This window comes from Hyla sarda, unplaced genomic scaffold (assembly GCF_029499605.1).
Source record: "Hyla sarda isolate aHylSar1 unplaced genomic scaffold, aHylSar1.hap1 scaffold_2520, whole genome shotgun sequence".
In the NCBI taxonomy this organism is placed as follows: Eukaryota; Metazoa; Chordata; class Amphibia; order Anura; family Hylidae; genus Hyla; species Hyla sarda.
In genome coordinates, this window is record NW_026609208.1 from 1 (window position 1) to 18027 (window position 18027).

Here is an 18027-nt window from a genome sequence, read left to right on the forward strand (position 1 = left end):
AACAACATCTCTCCTTTGCTGTGTATGTGACTATGGAGCTGTTTGGTGATGTCGTCTATTATGGCCTTCATAGAAGCAACAGGAGATTGTTGCATCCATCTAGAACCCTCAGAACTACAGTGCTATGATGTCACTCACTTCCACAGGCCTTGCAGAGTGTAAACAACAACAACCCAGCTTTGTTGTGTATGTAACCATAGGGATTTGTGATGTCACCTAGAACCTTCACAGCAGCGACAGCTTTATGAGGAGCATCAGCACTGCTCTGCCTGAGCAGAACCATCACCGCCATAGGTTGTCAAATAACCCGGGTTTAACCCACACAGGTAAGTCCAATGGGGTGCAGGCATGTCCTCTATGCTTACAGCTTCCCGTGGGTGTTGGTTTGATACCGTTTGGGGACAGCCAAGGAGGCATCTGCAGGCAACAAAGGTAGGTGTGTGCTTGTGTGTGTGTTTCCTATGCAGATCCTAAGCCCAGTGTCACATGCAAGTAGGAGGAGTAAGAAGGGTTCCTGGCAAATCCGGGTTATGGATTGCATTTAAAAAGGCCCCGTGGGAGTGCAATGGGCCCCTGTCTTGCTGCTTAGCAATAATGGTATGGGTTTAGGTTCTGCTGTGTGTACTGGTGGTTGACTGCCCCCCAGCCCAGAGTGTGCATGGAAAATTGTCTGGCAGCCTCCCTGACAGCAAGCAGTGATAGTGCCCATGAAGGGGACCTTGTTGGGCCCGCCCCTTTCACGGTTATCGCTTCTCGGCCTTTTGGCTAAGATCAAGTGTAGTATCTGTTCTTATCAGTTTAATATCTGATACGTCCCCTATCTGGGGACCATATATTAAATGGATTTTTGAGAACGGGGGCCGATTTCGAAGCTTGCTTCCGTCGCCCTATGCATTGACCCGATATGGCAGTATCTTCGGGTACAGTGCACCACCCCCTTACAGGGTTAAAAAGAAAGATTCCTACTTTCATTGCTACCTGCTTGCTGGCTAGCCAGCTAGCCAGCCCTGTGGGCCTTGCTGCTGCTGCTGCTGCAGCCAAAAAACAAAAGGTGGTGCTGCTGCTGCTTCTGCTTCTGCTTGTGTCTGGCCGCTGTTGGAGCGTCCAGGCACAGGACTTCTGCTGCTGCTGACTAAATGGCCTCCTTAATTGGATCATTTGAGTAGCCAGCACACCTGTGCAGGTAGGGCATGACATGATAGGCAGCTGCCTTGATAGCGGGTGGGTGCTGAATGTTCCTAATTGACAAAATAAGATTAATGCTTATGAAGAAATATAAAATCTCATCCCTTCCCCAATATCGCGCCACACCCCTACCCCTTAATTCCCTGGTTGAACTTGATGGACATATGTCTTTTTTCGACCGTACTAACTATGTAACTATGTAACATAACATGGGGGGGGTCTCCTGGCTGTTCACACAGGTGTGTCATTGCTGTACATTGACCATGCATTGCTTCTGTGGTATTGCAAAGGCAAAGACAAATGCTTCCAGCCATCCATTGCACTAATGGATTGGTCATCAGCTGGCTGTCTATGTCCCGCATCAATATAGACCAAAGTACAGAGGGTTAGGCTATGCTATTGTGCACCTACCTGATGCATCAGAAGGTGCGAGGCCCTTGCTAAATTCTGTGCACAGACTTTGAGATCTATGCTTTAGACTGTATCTAAACCTGCTCCAACATGGACTGACATTCTGGCCTACTTTCAGCCGATGCGACTTGTCTGTCGCTGAACAGTCGCTTTTTATGTATTCAGCACCTATGTATAATGTTGTAAAAATGCTCTAGAAGCTAAAGTCGCAGAAATGTCACACATATTTGGCCTGCAACTTTCTGTGCGACAAATTCAGACAGGAAAAATCAGTATAAATCCTTAGAAAATTATCCCCCAGTGTCTCCATCTGCTGGCGGTATTGAATAAGCATTGCTGCACTGATGGGGTATGCATTAGACGAAAAAAAAGAAGAAAAAGAAGAATAATACGCCCAGAAAAGAGGCGAAAAGGAGAAAAACGTAAAAAAACGTGAAAAAAAAGTAAGAGGAAGAGAAGGGAAAAAAAGGTGGAAATGGGTTTAAAAGTGATTTCGGCGGAGAAATATATATATATATATATATATATATATATATATATATATATATATATATATATATACGCGCACACACACACATATATATAAACGTATTCTCCGTTGAGATATTGCAGCCGCTGCTGTGTCCAGGCCCAGGAGCCTTAGCACTGTGCTGTGATGTCACTCAATACCACTGACATCACTAGGTGTAAACAACATCTCTCCTTTGCTGTGTATGTGACTATGGAGCTGTTTGGTGATGTCGTCTATTATGGCCTTCATAGAAGCAACAGGAGATTGTTGCATCCATCTAGAACCCTCAGAACTACAGTGCTATGATGTCACTCACTTCCACAGGCCTTGCAGAGTGTAAACAACAACAACCCAGCTTTGTTGTGTATGTAACCATAGGGATTTGTGATGTCACCTAGAACCTTCACAGCAGCGACAGCTTTATGAGGAGCATCAGCACTGCTCTGCCTGAGCAAAACCATCACCGCCATAGGTTGTCAAATAACCCGGGTTTAACCCACACAGGTAAGTCCAATGGGGTGCAGGCATGTCCTCTATGCTTACAGCTTCCCGTGGGTGTTGGTTTGATACCGTTTGGGGACAGCCAAGGAGGCATCTGCAGGCAACAAAGGTAGGTGTGTGCTTGTGTGTGTGTTTCCTATGCAGATCCTAAGCCCAGTGTCACATGCAAGTAGGAGGAGTAAGAAGGGTTCCTGGCAAATCCGGGTTATGGATTGCATTTAAAAAGGCCCCGTGGGAGTGCAATGGGCCCCTGTCTTGCTGCTTAGCAATAATGGTATGGGTTTAGGTTCTGCTGTGTGTACTGGTGGTTGACTGCCCCCCAGCCCAGAGTGTGCATGGAAAATTGTCTGGCAGCCTCCCTGACAGCAAGCAGTGATAGTGCCCATGAAGGGGACCTTGTTGGGCCCGCCCCTTTCACGGTTATCGCTTCTCGGCCTTTTGGCTAAGATCAAGTGTAGTATCTGTTCTTATCAGTTTAATATCTGATACGTCCCCTATCTGGGGACCATATATTAAATGGATTTTTGAGAACGGGGGCCGATTTCGAAGCTTGCTTCCGTCGCCCTATGCATTGACCCGATATGGCAGTATCTTCGGGTACAGTGCACCACCCCCTTACAGGGTTAAAAAGAAAGATTCCTACTTTCATTGCTACCTGCTTGCTGGCTAGCCAGCTAGCCAGCCCTGTGGGCCTTGCTGCTGCTGCTGCTGCAGCCAAAAAACAAAAGGTGGTGCTGCTGCTGCTTCTGCTTCTGCTTGTGTCTGGCCGCTGTTGGAGCGTCCAGGCACAGGACTTCTGCTGCTGCTGACTAAATGGCCTCCTTAATTGGATCATTTGAGTAGCCAGCACACCTGTGCAGGTAGGGCATGACATGATAGGCAGCTGCCTTGATAGCGGGTGGGTGCTGAATGTTCCTAATTGACAAAATAAGATTAATGCTTATGAAGAAATATAAAATCTCATCCCTTCCCCAATATCGCGCCACACCCCTACCCCTTAATTCCCTGGTTGAACTTGATGGACATATGTCTTTTTTCGACCGTACTAACTATGTAACTATGTAACATAACATGGGGGGGGGGGGTCTCCTGGCTGTTCACACAGGTGTGTCATTGCTGTACATTGACCATGCATTGCTTCTGTGGTATTGCAAAGGCAAAGACAAATGCTTCCAGCCATCCATTGCACTAATGGATTGGTCATCAGCTGGCTGTCTATGTCCCGCATCAATATAGACCAAAGTACAGAGGGTTAGGCTATGCTATTGTGCACCTACCTGATGCATCAGAAGGTGCGAGGCCCTTGCTAAATTCTGTGCACAGACTTTGAGATCTATGCTTTAGACTGTATCTAAACCTGCTCCAACATGGACTGACATTCTGGCCTACTTTCAGCCGATGCGACTTGTCTGTCGCTGAACAGTCGCTTTTTATGTATTCAGCACCTATGTATAATGTTGTAAAAATGCTCTAGAAGCTAAAGTCGCAGAAATGTCACACATATTTGGCCTGCAACTTTCTGTGCGACAAATTCAGACAGGAAAAATCAGTATAAATCCTTAGAAAATTATCCCCCAGTGTCTCCATCTGCTGGCGGTATTGAATAAGCATTGCTGCACTGATGGGGTATGCATTAGACGAAAAAAAAGAAGAAAAAGAAGAATAATACGCCCAGAAAAGAGGCGAAAAGGAGAAAAACGTAAAAAAACGTGAAAAAAAAGTAAGAGGAAGAGAAGGGAAAAAAAGGTGGAAATGGGTTTAAAAGTGATTTCGGCGGAGAAATATATATATATATATATATATATATATATATATATATATATACGCGCACACACACACATATATATAAACGTATTCTCCGTTGAGATATTGCAGCCGCTGCTGTGTCCAGGCCCAGGAGCCTTAGCACTGTGCTGTGATGTCACTCAATACCACTGACATCACTAGGTGTAAACAACATCTCTCCTTTGCTGTGTATGTGACTATGGAGCTGTTTGGTGATGTCGTCTATTATGGCCTTCATAGAAGCAACAGGAGATTGTTGCATCCATCTAGAACCCTCAGAACTACAGTGCTATGATGTCACTCACTTCCACAGGCCTTGCAGAGTGTAAACAACAACAACCCAGCTTTGTTGTGTATGTAACCATAGGGATTTGTGATGTCACCTAGAACCTTCACAGCAGCGACAGCTTTATGAGGAGCATCAGCACTGCTCTGCCTGAGCAGAACCATCACCGCCATAGGTTGTCAAATAACCCGGGTTTAACCCACACAGGTAAGTCCAATGGGGTGCAGGCATGTCCTCTATGCTTACAGCTTCCCGTGGGTGTTGGTTTGATACCGTTTGGGGACAGCCAAGGAGGCATCTGCAGGCAACAAAGGTAGGTGTGTGCTTGTGTGTGTGTTTCCTATGCAGATCCTAAGCCCAGTGTCACATGCAAGTAGGAGGAGTAAGAAGGGTTCCTGGCAAATCCGGGTTATGGATTGCATTTAAAAAGGCCCCGTGGGAGTGCAATGGGCCCCTGTCTTGCTGCTTAGCAATAATGGTATGGGTTTAGGTTCTGCTGTGTGTACTGGTGGTTGACTGCCCCCCAGCCCAGAGTGTGCATGGAAAATTGTCTGGCAGCCTCCCTGACAGCAAGCAGTGATAGTGCCCATGAAGGGGACCTTGTTGGGCCCGCCCCTTTCACGGTTATCGCTTCTCGGCCTTTTGGCTAAGATCAAGTGTAGTATCTGTTCTTATCAGTTTAATATCTGATACGTCCCCTATCTGGGGACCATATATTAAATGGATTTTTGAGAACGGGGGCCGATTTCGAAGCTTGCTTCCGTCGCCCTATGCATTGACCCGATATGGCAGTATCTTCGGGTACAGTGCACCACCCCCTTACAGGGTTAAAAAGAAAGATTCCTACTTTCATTGCTACCTGCTTGCTGGCTAGCCAGCTAGCCAGCCCTGTGGGCCTTGCTGCTGCTGCTGCTGCAGCCAAAAAACAAAAGGTGGTGCTGCTGCTGCTTCTGCTTCTGCTTGTGTCTGGCCGCTGTTGGAGCGTCCAGGCACAGGACTTCTGCTGCTGCTGACTAAATGGCCTCCTTAATTGGATCATTTGAGTAGCCAGCACACCTGTGCAGGTAGGGCATGACATGATAGGCAGCTGCCTTGATAGCGGGTGGGTGCTGAATGTTCCTAATTGACAAAATAAGATTAATGCTTATGAAGAAATATAAAATCTCATCCCTTCCCCAATATCGCGCCACACCCCTACCCCTTAATTCCCTGGTTGAACTTGATGGACATATGTCTTTTTTCGACCGTACTAACTATGTAACTATGTAACATAACATGGGGGGGGGGGGGGGGGGTCTCCTGGCTGTTCACACAGGTGTGTCATTGCTGTACATTGACCATGCATTGCTTCTGTGGTATTGCAAAGGCAAAGACAAATGCTTCCAGCCATCCATTGCACTAATGGATTGGTCATCAGCTGGCTGTCTATGTCCCGCATCAATATAGACCAAAGTACAGAGGGTTAGGCTATGCTATTGTGCACCTACCTGATGCATCAGAAGGTGCGAGGCCCTTGCTAAATTCTGTGCACAGACTTTGAGATCTATGCTTTAGACTGTATCTAAACCTGCTCCAACATGGACTGACATTCTGGCCTACTTTCAGCCGATGCGACTTGTCTGTCGCTGAACAGTCGCTTTTTATGTATTCAGCACCTATGTATAATGTTGTAAAAATGCTCTAGAAGCTAAAGTCGCAGAAATGTCACACATATTTGGCCTGCAACTTTCTGTGCGACAAATTCAGACAGGAAAAATCAGTATAAATCCTTAGAAAATTATCCCCCAGTGTCTCCATCTGCTGGCGGTATTGAATAAGCATTGCTGCACTGATGGGGTATGCATTAGACGAAAAAAAAGAAGAAAAAGAAGAATAATACGCCCAGAAAAGAGGCGAAAAGGAGAAAAACGTAAAAAAACGTGAAAAAAAAGTAAGAGGAAGAGAAGGGAAAAAAAGGTGGAAATGGGTTTAAAAGTGATTTCGGCGGAGAAATATATATATATATATATATATATATATATATATATATATATATACGCGCACACACACACATATATATAAACGTATTCTCCGTTGAGATATTGCAGCCGCTGCTGTGTCCAGGCCCAGGAGCCTTAGCACTGTGCTGTGATGTCACTCAATACCACTGACATCACTAGGTGTAAACAACATCTCTCCTTTGCTGTGTATGTGACTATGGAGCTGTTTGGTGATGTCGTCTATTATGGCCTTCATAGAAGCAACAGGAGATTGTTGCATCCATCTAGAACCCTCAGAACTACAGTGCTATGATGTCACTCACTTCCACAGGCCTTGCAGAGTGTAAACAACAACAACCCAGCTTTGTTGTGTATGTAACCATAGGGATTTGTGATGTCACCTAGAACCTTCACAGCAGCGACAGCTTTATGAGGAGCATCAGCACTGCTCTGCCTGAGCAGAACCATCACCGCCATAGGTTGTCAAATAACCCGGGTTTAACCCACACAGGTAAGTCCAATGGGGTGCAGGCATGTCCTCTATGCTTACAGCTTCCCGTGGGTGTTGGTTTGATACCGTTTGGGGACAGCCAAGGAGGCATCTGCAGGCAACAAAGGTAGGTGTGTGCTTGTGTGTGTGTTTCCTATGCAGATCCTAAGCCCAGTGTCACATGCAAGTAGGAGGAGTAAGAAGGGTTCCTGGCAAATCCGGGTTATGGATTGCATTTAAAAAGGCCCCGTGGGAGTGCAATGGGCCCCTGTCTTGCTGCTTAGCAATAATGGTATGGGTTTAGGTTCTGCTGTGTGTACTGGTGGTTGACTGCCCCCCAGCCCAGAGTGTGCATGGAAAATTGTCTGGCAGCCTCCCTGACAGCAAGCAGTGATAGTGCCCATGAAGGGGACCTTGTTGGGCCCGCCCCTTTCACGGTTATCGCTTCTCGGCCTTTTGGCTAAGATCAAGTGTAGTATCTGTTCTTATCAGTTTAATATCTGATACGTCCCCTATCTGGGGACCATATATTAAATGGATTTTTGAGAACGGGGGCCGATTTCGAAGCTTGCTTCCGTCGCCCTATGCATTGACCCGATATGGCAGTATCTTCGGGTACAGTGCACCACCCCCTTACAGGGTTAAAAAGAAAGATTCCTACTTTCATTGCTACCTGCTTGCTGGCTAGCCAGCTAGCCAGCCCTGTGGGCCTTGCTGCTGCTGCTGCTGCAGCCAAAAAACAAAAGGTGGTGCTGCTGCTGCTTCTGCTTCTGCTTGTGTCTGGCCGCTGTTGGAGCGTCCAGGCACAGGACTTCTGCTGCTGCTGACTAAATGGCCTCCTTAATTGGATCATTTGAGTAGCCAGCACACCTGTGCAGGTAGGGCATGACATGATAGGCAGCTGCCTTGATAGCGGGTGGGTGCTGAATGTTCCTAATTGACAAAATAAGATTAATGCTTATGAAGAAATATAAAATCTCATCCCTTCCCCAATATCGCGCCACACCCCTACCCCTTAATTCCCTGGTTGAACTTGATGGACATATGTCTTTTTTCGACCGTACTAACTATGTAACTATGTAACATAACATGGGGGGGGGGGGGGGGGGTCTCCTGGCTGTTCACACAGGTGTGTCATTGCTGTACATTGACCATGCATTGCTTCTGTGGTATTGCAAAGGCAAAGACAAATGCTTCCAGCCATCCATTGCACTAATGGATTGGTCATCAGCTGGCTGTCTATGTCCCGCATCAATATAGACCAAAGTACAGAGGGTTAGGCTATGCTATTGTGCACCTACCTGATGCATCAGAAGGTGCGAGGCCCTTGCTAAATTCTGTGCACAGACTTTGAGATCTATGCTTTAGACTGTATCTAAACCTGCTCCAACATGGACTGACATTCTGGCCTACTTTCAGCCGATGCGACTTGTCTGTCGCTGAACAGTCGCTTTTTATGTATTCAGCACCTATGTATAATGTTGTAAAAATGCTCTAGAAGCTAAAGTCGCAGAAATGTCACACATATTTGGCCTGCAACTTTCTGTGCGACAAATTCAGACAGGAAAAATCAGTATAAATCCTTAGAAAATTATCCCCCAGTGTCTCCATCTGCTGGCGGTATTGAATAAGCATTGCTGCACTGATGGGGTATGCATTAGACGAAAAAAAAGAAGAAAAAGAAGAATAATACGCCCAGAAAAGAGGCGAAAAGGAGAAAAACGTAAAAAAACGTGAAAAAAAAGTAAGAGGAAGAGAAGGGAAAAAAAGGTGGAAATGGGTTTAAAAGTGATTTCGGCGGAGAAATATATATATATATATATATATATATGTATATATATATATATATATATACGCGCACACACACACATATATATAAACGTATTCTCCGTTGAGATATTGCAGCCGCTGCTGTGTCCAGGCCCAGGAGCCTTAGCACTGTGCTGTGATGTCACTCAATACCACTGACATCACTAGGTGTAAACAACATCTCTCCTTTGCTGTGTATGTGACTATGGAGCTGTTTGGTGATGTCGTCTATTATGGCCTTCATAGAAGCAACAGGAGATTGTTGCATCCATCTAGAACCCTCAGAACTACAGTGCTATGATGTCACTCACTTCCACAGGCCTTGCAGAGTGTAAACAACAACAACCCAGCTTTGTTGTGTATGTAACCATAGGGATTTGTGATGTCACCTAGAACCTTCACAGCAGCGACAGCTTTATGAGGAGCATCAGCACTGCTCTGCCTGAGCAGAACCATCACCGCCATAGGTTGTCAAATAACCCGGGTTTAACCCACACAGGTAAGTCCAATGGGGTGCAGGCATGTCCTCTATGCTTACAGCTTCCCGTGGGTGTTGGTTTGATACCGTTTGGGGACAGCCAAGGAGGCATCTGCAGGCAACAAAGGTAGGTGTGTGCTTGTGTGTGTGTTTCCTATGCAGATCCTAAGCCCAGTGTCACATGCAAGTAGGAGGAGTAAGAAGGGTTCCTGGCAAATCCGGGTTATGGATTGCATTTAAAAAGGCCCCGTGGGAGTGCAATGGGCCCCTGTCTTGCTGCTTAGCAATAATGGTATGGGTTTAGGTTCTGCTGTGTGTACTGGTGGTTGACTGCCCCCCAGCCCAGAGTGTGCATGGAAAATTGTCTGGCAGCCTCCCTGACAGCAAGCAGTGATAGTGCCCATGAAGGGGACCTTGTTGGGCCCGCCCCTTTCACGGTTATCGCTTCTCGGCCTTTTGGCTAAGATCAAGTGTAGTATCTGTTCTTATCAGTTTAATATCTGATACGTCCCCTATCTGGGGACCATATATTAAATGGATTTTTGAGAACGGGGGCCGATTTCGAAGCTTGCTTCCGTCGCCCTATGCATTGACCCGATATGGCAGTATCTTCGGGTACAGTGCACCACCCCCTTACAGGGTTAAAAAGAAAGATTCCTACTTTCATTGCTACCTGCTTGCTGGCTAGCCAGCTAGCCAGCCCTGTGGGCCTTGCTGCTGCTGCTGCTGCAGCCAAAAAACAAAAGGTGGTGCTGCTGCTGCTTCTGCTTCTGCTTGTGTCTGGCCGCTGTTGGAGCGTCCAGGCACAGGACTTCTGCTGCTGCTGACTAAATGGCCTCCTTAATTGGATCATTTGAGTAGCCAGCACACCTGTGCAGGTAGGGCATGACATGATAGGCAGCTGCCTTGATAGCGGGTGGGTGCTGAATGTTCCTAATTGACAAAATAAGATTAATGCTTATGAAGAAATATAAAATCTCATCCCTTCCCCAATATCGCGCCACACCCCTACCCCTTAATTCCCTGGTTGAACTTGATGGACATATGTCTTTTTTCGACCGTACTAACTATGTAACTATGTAACATAACATGGGGGGGGGGGGGGGGGGGGTCTCCTGGCTGTTCACACAGGTGTGTCATTGCTGTACATTGACCATGCATTGCTTCTGTGGTATTGCAAAGGCAAAGACAAATGCTTCCAGCCATCCATTGCACTAATGGATTGGTCATCAGCTGGCTGTCTATGTCCCGCATCAATATAGACCAAAGTACAGAGGGTTAGGCTATGCTATTGTGCACCTACCTGATGCATCAGAAGGTGCGAGGCCCTTGCTAAATTCTGTGCACAGACTTTGAGATCTATGCTTTAGACTGTATCTAAACCTGCTCCAACATGGACTGACATTCTGGCCTACTTTCAGCCGATGTGACTTGTCTGTCGCTGAACAGTCGCTTTTTATGTATTCAGCACCTATGTATAATGTTGTAAAAATGCTCTAGAAGCTAAAGTCGCAGAAATGTCACACATATTTGGCCTGCAACTTTCTGTGCGACAAATTCAGACAGGAAAAATCAGTATAAATCCTTAGAAAATTATCCCCCAGTGTCTCCATCTGCTGGCGGTATTGAATAAGCATTGCTGCACTGATGGGGTATGCATTAGACGAAAAAAAAGAAGAAAAAGAAGAATAATACGCCCAGAAAAGAGGCGAAAAGGAGAAAAACGTAAAAAAACGTGAAAAAAAAGTAAGAGGAAGAGAAGGGAAAAAAAGGTGGAAATGGGTTTAAAAGTGATTTCGGCGGAGAAATATATATATATATATATATATATATATATATATATATATACGCGCACACACACACATATATATAAACGTATTCTCCGTTGAGATATTGCAGCCGCTGCTGTGTCCAGGCCCAGGAGCCTTAGCACTGTGCTGTGATGTCACTCAATACCACTGACATCACTAGGTGTAAACAACATCTCTCCTTTGCTGTGTATGTGACTATGGAGCTGTTTGGTGATGTCGTCTATTATGGCCTTCATAGAAGCAACAGGAGATTGTTGCATCCATCTAGAACCCTCAGAACTACAGTGCTATGATGTCACTCACTTCCACAGGCCTTGCAGAGTGTAAACAACAACAACCCAGCTTTGTTGTGTATGTAACCATAGGGATTTGTGATGTCACCTAGAACCTTCACAGCAGCGACAGCTTTATGAGGAGCATCAGCACTGCTCTGCCTGAGCAGAACCATCACCGCCATAGGTTGTCAAATAACCCGGGTTTAACCCACACAGGTAAGTCCAATGGGGTGCAGGCATGTCCTCTATGCTTACAGCTTCCCGTGGGTGTTGGTTTGATACCGTTTGGGGACAGCCAAGGAGGCATCTGCAGGCAACAAAGGTAGGTGTGTGCTTGTGTGTGTGTTTCCTATGCAGATCCTAAGCCCAGTGTCACATGCAAGTAGGAGGAGTAAGAAGGGTTCCTGGCAAATCCGGGTTATGGATTGCATTTAAAAAGGCCCCGTGGGAGTGCAATGGGCCCCTGTCTTGCTGCTTAGCAATAATGGTATGGGTTTAGGTTCTGCTGTGTGTACTGGTGGTTGACTGCCCCCCAGCCCAGAGTGTGCATGGAAAATTGTCTGGCAGCCTCCCTGACAGCAAGCAGTGATAGTGCCCATGAAGGGGACCTTGTTGGGCCCGCCCCTTTCACGGTTATCGCTTCTCGGCCTTTTGGCTAAGATCAAGTGTAGTATCTGTTCTTATCAGTTTTCATGCTGGTGGGGATGGGTGCTGCATGGAGGATGCAGGTGTACCGGGGCTTTCCGGGGCTGGTTCTGAGGAATCAGCTCGACGGCTGCCCCGATGTGACCTGTTCCCTTCGGGTCTCGCCATGAGGCTGAGAGGGTCTAGAGCCGAGGTACTTTTGTGCCTCGGGGAGTGGTGACCCCGAGGTGCCGAAACTCACTGGGAGAATAGACTCACTGAGTTGAAGCACGGGCACCATAATCTCTTCACCTTGTGGCACTCACCTCTTGATTCCCGGCCTTCTGGCTAGGATCAGAGAAATTTTTATAGATCCGGCCGGATGTCCGGGCAGTATATCTGCACACATTCACTTATTTATTTATTTTTTGTCTCACTGTGTCACTTTTTGCGTGTTGTGTGTTCACAGGATTTGTCAGGATGCGGTAGCCCTTCTGGGTGTCCCTCCTGGCGGTCTAGGGGAGGTGTGTGTGGCCATTAGGTTCCGCACCTCCCTGCAAACACCCCGGGTACTCCTGCTTTGGCAGGGTACCTACCGTAATCGGCTCTGCGGGCAGATACCTTGGCTAACGCCAAGGGGGATGCCGGGAGCATTTGTGGTCCCCTAGTAGCTTCGGCGAAAAGGGACATCGAACCTGGAACCTCGCAGGTACCTTTTGGTCCGGAGGCGAAGGGTAAGGTTTGTTGGGGGGCCTCTCTCCTATCGGAGAAGGGCTTGCGATAGACCGCATCCTTTGTGCACGTTTTTTTTAGTGTAACACGTTTGCACTTTTTCTTGCACTTTGGGTGAATCGAAAGCACGTTCCTCGGCTTTAGATAAAAAAAAAAAAAAAAAAAAAAAAAAAATCTGTTCTTATCAGTTTAATATCTGATACGTCCCCTATCTGGGGACCATATATTAAATGGATTTTTGAGAACGGGGGCCGATTTCGAAGCTTGCTTCCGTCGCCCTATGCATTGACCCGATATGGCAGTATCTTCGGGTACAGTGCACCACCCCCTTACAGGGTTAAAAAGAAAGATTCCTACTTTCATTGCTACCTGCTTGCTGGCTAGCCAGCTAGCCAGCCCTGTGGGCCTTGCTGCTGCTGCTGCTGCAGCCAAAAAACAAAAGGTGGTGCTGCTGCTGCTTCTGCTTCTGCTTGTGTCTGGCCGCTGTTGGAGCGTCCAGGCACAGGACTTCTGCTGCTGCTGACTAAATGGCCTCCTTAATTGGATCATTTGAGTAGCCAGCACACCTGTGCAGGTAGGGCATGACATGATAGGCAGCTGCCTTGATAGCGGGTGGGTGCTGAATGTTCCTAATTGACAAAATAAGATTAATGCTTATGAAGAAATATAAAATCTCATCCCTTCCCCAATATCGCGCCACACCCCTACCCCTTAATTCCCTGGTTGAACTTGATGGACATATGTCTTTTTTCGACCGTACTAACTATGTAACTATGTAACATAACATGGGGGGGGGGGGGGGGGGGGGGTCTCCTGGCTGTTCACACAGGTGTGTCATTGCTGTACATTGACCATGCATTGCTTCTGTGGTATTGCAAAGGCAAAGACAAATGCTTCCAGCCATCCATTGCACTAATGGATTGGTCATCAGCTGGCTGTCTATGTCCCGCATCAATATAGACCAAAGTACAGAGGGTTAGGCTATGCTATTGTGCACCTACCTGATGCATCAGAAGGTGCGAGGCCCTTGCTAAATTCTGTGCACAGACTTTGAGATCTATGCTTTAGACTGTATCTAAACCTGCTCCAACATGGACTGACATTCTGGCCTACTTTCAGCCGATGCGACTTGTCTGTCGCTGAACAGTCGCTTTTTATGTATTCAGCACCTATGTATAATGTTGTAAAAATGCTCTAGAAGCTAAAGTCGCAGAAATGTCACACATATTTGGCCTGCAACTTTCTGTGCGACAAATTCAGACAGGAAAAATCAGTATAAATCCTTAGAAAATTATCCCCCCAGTGTCTCCATCTGCTGGCGGTATTGAATAAGCATTGCTGCACTGATGGGGTATGCATTAGACGAAAAAAAAGAAGAAAAAGAAGAATAATACGCCCAGAAAAGAGGCGAAAAGGAGAAAAACGTAAAAAAACGTGAAAAAAAAGTAAGAGGAAGAGAAGGGAAAAAAAGGTGGAAATGGGTTTAAAAGTGATTTCGGCGGAGAAATATATATATATATATATATATATATATATATATATATATATACGCGAACACACACACATATATATAAACGTATTCTCCGTTGAGATATTGCAGCCGCTGCTGTGTCCAGGCCCAGGAGCCTTAGCACTGTGCTGTGATGTCACTCAATACCACTGACATCACTAGGTGTAAACAACATCTCTCCTTTGCTGTGTATGTGACTATGGAGCTGTTTGGTGATGTCGTCTATTATGGCCTTCATAGAAGCAACAGGAGATTGTTGCATCCATCTAGAACCCTCAGAACTACAGTGCTATGATGTCACTCACTTCCACAGGCCTTGCAGAGTGTAAACAACAACAACCCAGCTTTGTTGTGTATGTAACCATAGGGATTTGTGATGTCACCTAGAACCTTCACAGCAGCGACAGCTTTATGAGGAGCATCAGCACTGCTCTGCCTGAGCAGAACCATCACCGCCATAGGTTGTCAAATAACCCGGGTTTAACCCACACAGGTAAGTCCAATGGGGTGCAGGCATGTCCTCTATGCTTACAGCTTCCCGTGGGTGTTGGTTTGATACCGTTTGGGGACAGCCAAGGAGGCATCTGCAGGCAACAAAGGTAGGTGTGTGCTTGTGTGTGTGTTTCCTATGCAGATCCTAAGCCCAGTGTCACATGCAAGTAGGAGGAGTAAGAAGGGTTCCTGGCAAATCCGGGTTATGGATTGCATTTAAAAAGGCCCCGTGGGAGTGCAATGGGCCCCTGTCTTGCTGCTTAGCAATAATGGTATGGGTTTAGGTTCTGCTGTGTGTACTGGTGGTTGACTGCCCCCCAGCCCAGAGTGTGCATGGAAAATTGTCTGGCAGCCTCCCTGACAGCAAGCAGTGATAGTGCCCATGAAGGGGACCTTGTTGGGCCCGCCCCTTTCACGGTTATCGCTTCTCGGCCTTTTGGCTAAGATCAAGTGTAGTATCTGTTCTTATCAGTTTAATATCTGATACGTCCCCTATCTGGGGACCATATATTAAATGGATTTTTGAGAACGGGGGCCGATTTCGAAGCTTGCTTCCGTCGCCCTATGCATTGACCCGATATGGCAGTATCTTCGGGTACAGTGCACCACCCCCTTACAGGGTTAAAAAGAAAGATTCCTACTTTCATTGCTACCTGCTTGCTGGCTAGCCAGCTAGCCAGCCCTGTGGGCCTTGCTGCTGCTGCAGCCAAAAAACAAAAGGTGGTGCTGCTGCTGCTTCTGCTTCTGCTTGTGTCTGGCCGCTGTTGGAGCGTCCAGGCACAGGACTTCTGCTGCTGCTGACTAAATGGCCTCCTTAATTGGATCATTTGAGTAGCCAGCACACCTGTGCAGGTAGGGCATGACATGATAGGCAGCTGCCTTGATAGCGGGTGGGTGCTGAATGTTCCTAATTGACAAAATAAGATTAATGCTTATGAAGAAATATAAAATCTCATCCCTTCCCCAATATCGCGCCACACCCCTACCCCTTAATTCCCTGGTTGAACTTGATGGACATATGTCTTTTTTCGACCGTACTAACTATGTAACTATGTAACATAACATGGGGGGGGGGGGGGGGTCTCCTGGCTGTTCACACAGGTGTGTCATTGCTGTACATTGACCATGCATTGCTTCTGTGGTATTGCAAAGGCAAAGACAAATGCTTCCAGCCATCCATTGCACTAATGGATTGGTCATCAGCTGGCTGTCTATGTCCCGCATCAATATAGACCAAAGTACAGAGGGTTAGGCTATGCTATTGTGCACCTACCTGATGCATCAGAAGGTGCGAGGCCCTTGCTAAATTCTGTGCACAGACTTTGAGATCTATGCTTTAGACTGTATCTAAACCTGCTCCAACATGGACTGACATTCTGGCCTACTTTCAGCCGATGCGACTTGTCTGTCGCTGAACAGTCGCTTTTTATGTATTCAGCACCTATGTATAATGTTGTAAAAATGCTCTAGAAGCTAAAGTCGCAGAAATGTCACACATATTTGGCCTGCAACTTTCTGTGCGACAAATTCAGACAGGAAAAATCAGTATAAATCCTTAGAAAATTATCCCCCAGTGTCTCCATCTGCTGGCGGTATTGAATAAGCATTGCTGCACTGATGGGGTATGCATTAGACGAAAAAAAAGAAGAAAAAGAAGAATAATACGCCCAGAAAAGAGGCGAAAAGGAGAAAAACGTAAAAAAACGTGAAAAAAAAGTAAGAGGAAGAGAAGGGAAAAAAAGGTGGAAATGGGTTTAAAAGTGATTTCGGCGGAGAAATATATATATATATATATATATATATATATATATATATATATACGCGCACACACACACATATATATAAACGTATTCTCCGTTGAGATATTGCAGCCGCTGCTGTGTCCAGGCCCAGGAGCCTTAGCACTGTGCTGTGATGTCACTCAATACCACTGACATCACTAGGTGTAAACAACATCTCTCCTTTGCTGTGTATGTGACTATGGAGCTGTTTGGTGATGTCGTCTATTATGGCCTTCATAGAAGCAACAGGAGATTGTTGCATCCATCTAGAACCCTCAGAACTACAGTGCTATGATGTCACTCACTTCCACAGGCCTTGCAGAGTGTAAACAACAACAACCCAGCTTTGTTGTGTATGTAACCATAGGGATTTGTGATGTCACCTAGAACCTTCACAGCAGCGACAGCTTTATGAGGAGCATCAGCACTGCTCTGCCTGAGCAGAACCATCACCGCCATAGGTTGTCAAATAACCCGGGTTTAACCCACACAGGTAAGTCCAATGGGGTGCAGGCATGTCCTCTATGCTTACAGCTTCCCGTGGGTGTTGGTTTGATACCGTTTGGGGACAGCCAAGGAGGCATCTGCAGGCAACAAAGGTAGGTGTGTGCTTGTGTGTGTGTTTCCTATGCAGATCCTAAGCCCAGTGTCACATGCAAGTAGGAGGAGTAAGAAGGGTTCCTGGCAAATCCGGGTTATGGATTGCATTTAAAAAGGCCCCGTGGGAGTGCAATGGGCCCCTGTCTTGCTGCTTAGCAATAATGGTATGGGTTTAGGTTCTGCTGTGTGTACTGGTGGTTGACTGCCCCCCAGCCCAGAGTGTGCATGGAAAATTGTCTGGCAGCCTCCCTGACAGCAAGCAGTGATAGTGCCCATGAAGGGGACCTTGTTGGGCCCGCCCCTTTCACGGTTATCGCTTCTCGGCCTTTTGGCTAAGATCAAGTGTAGTATCTGTTCTTATCAGTTTAATATCTGATACGTCCCCTATCTGGGGACCATATATTAAATGGATTTTTGAGAACGGGGGCCGATTTCGAAGCTTGCTTCCGTCGCCCTATGCATTGACCCGATATGGCAGTATCTTCGGGTACAGTGCACCACCCCCTTACAGGGTTAAAAAGAAAGATTCCTACTTTCATTGCTACCTGCTTGCTGGCTAGCCAGCTAGCCAGCCCTGTGGGCCTTGCTGCTGCTGCTGCTGCAGCCAAAAAACAAAAGGTGGTGCTGCTGCTGCTTCTGCTTCTGCTTGTGTCTGGCCGCTGTTGGAGCGTCCAGGCACAGGACTTCTGCTGCTGCTGACTAAATGGCCTCCTTAATTGGATCATTTGAGTAGCCAGCACACCTGTGCAGGTAGGGCATGACATGAT

The 18027-nt window shown here is 46.7% G+C and overlaps 8 non-coding genes and 1 pseudogene across 8 annotated transcripts; all 9 read left to right on the forward strand.

Moving 5' to 3' along the window:
* Nucleotides 1-745: 745 nt before the first annotated feature.
* LOC130323624 (U2 spliceosomal RNA) lies at nt 746-936 on the forward strand. The gene has a single exon (XR_008868858.1). It is a non-coding gene; the product is annotated as a U2 spliceosomal RNA (small nuclear RNA).
* A 2094-nt stretch (nt 937-3030) lies between these two features.
* LOC130323636 (U2 spliceosomal RNA) lies at nt 3031-3221 on the forward strand. Its single transcript, XR_008868869.1, has one exon. It is a non-coding gene; the product is annotated as a U2 spliceosomal RNA (small nuclear RNA).
* A 2084-nt stretch (nt 3222-5305) lies between these two features.
* LOC130323640 (U2 spliceosomal RNA) lies at nt 5306-5496 on the forward strand. The gene has a single exon (XR_008868872.1). It is a non-coding gene; the product is annotated as a U2 spliceosomal RNA (small nuclear RNA).
* A 2092-nt stretch (nt 5497-7588) lies between these two features.
* LOC130323641 (U2 spliceosomal RNA) lies at nt 7589-7779 on the forward strand. Its single transcript, XR_008868873.1, has one exon. It is a non-coding gene; the product is annotated as a U2 spliceosomal RNA (small nuclear RNA).
* Nucleotides 7780-9875: 2096 nt separating this feature from the next.
* LOC130323643 (U2 spliceosomal RNA) lies at nt 9876-10066 on the forward strand. Its single transcript, XR_008868874.1, has one exon. It is a non-coding gene; the product is annotated as a U2 spliceosomal RNA (small nuclear RNA).
* A 2090-nt stretch (nt 10067-12156) lies between these two features.
* On the forward strand, nt 12157-12316 carry LOC130323639 (U2 spliceosomal RNA; annotated as a pseudogene).
* A 694-nt stretch (nt 12317-13010) lies between these two features.
* LOC130323638 (U2 spliceosomal RNA) lies at nt 13011-13204 on the forward strand. Its single transcript, XR_008868871.1, has one exon. It is a non-coding gene; the product is annotated as a U2 spliceosomal RNA (small nuclear RNA).
* Nucleotides 13205-15299: 2095 nt separating this feature from the next.
* On the forward strand, nt 15300-15490 carry LOC130323625 (U2 spliceosomal RNA). The gene has a single exon (XR_008868859.1). It is a non-coding gene; the product is annotated as a U2 spliceosomal RNA (small nuclear RNA).
* A 2082-nt stretch (nt 15491-17572) lies between these two features.
* Nucleotides 17573-17763, forward strand: LOC130323626 (U2 spliceosomal RNA). Its single transcript, XR_008868860.1, has one exon. It is a non-coding gene; the product is annotated as a U2 spliceosomal RNA (small nuclear RNA).
* Nucleotides 17764-18027: the final 264 nt, after the last annotated feature.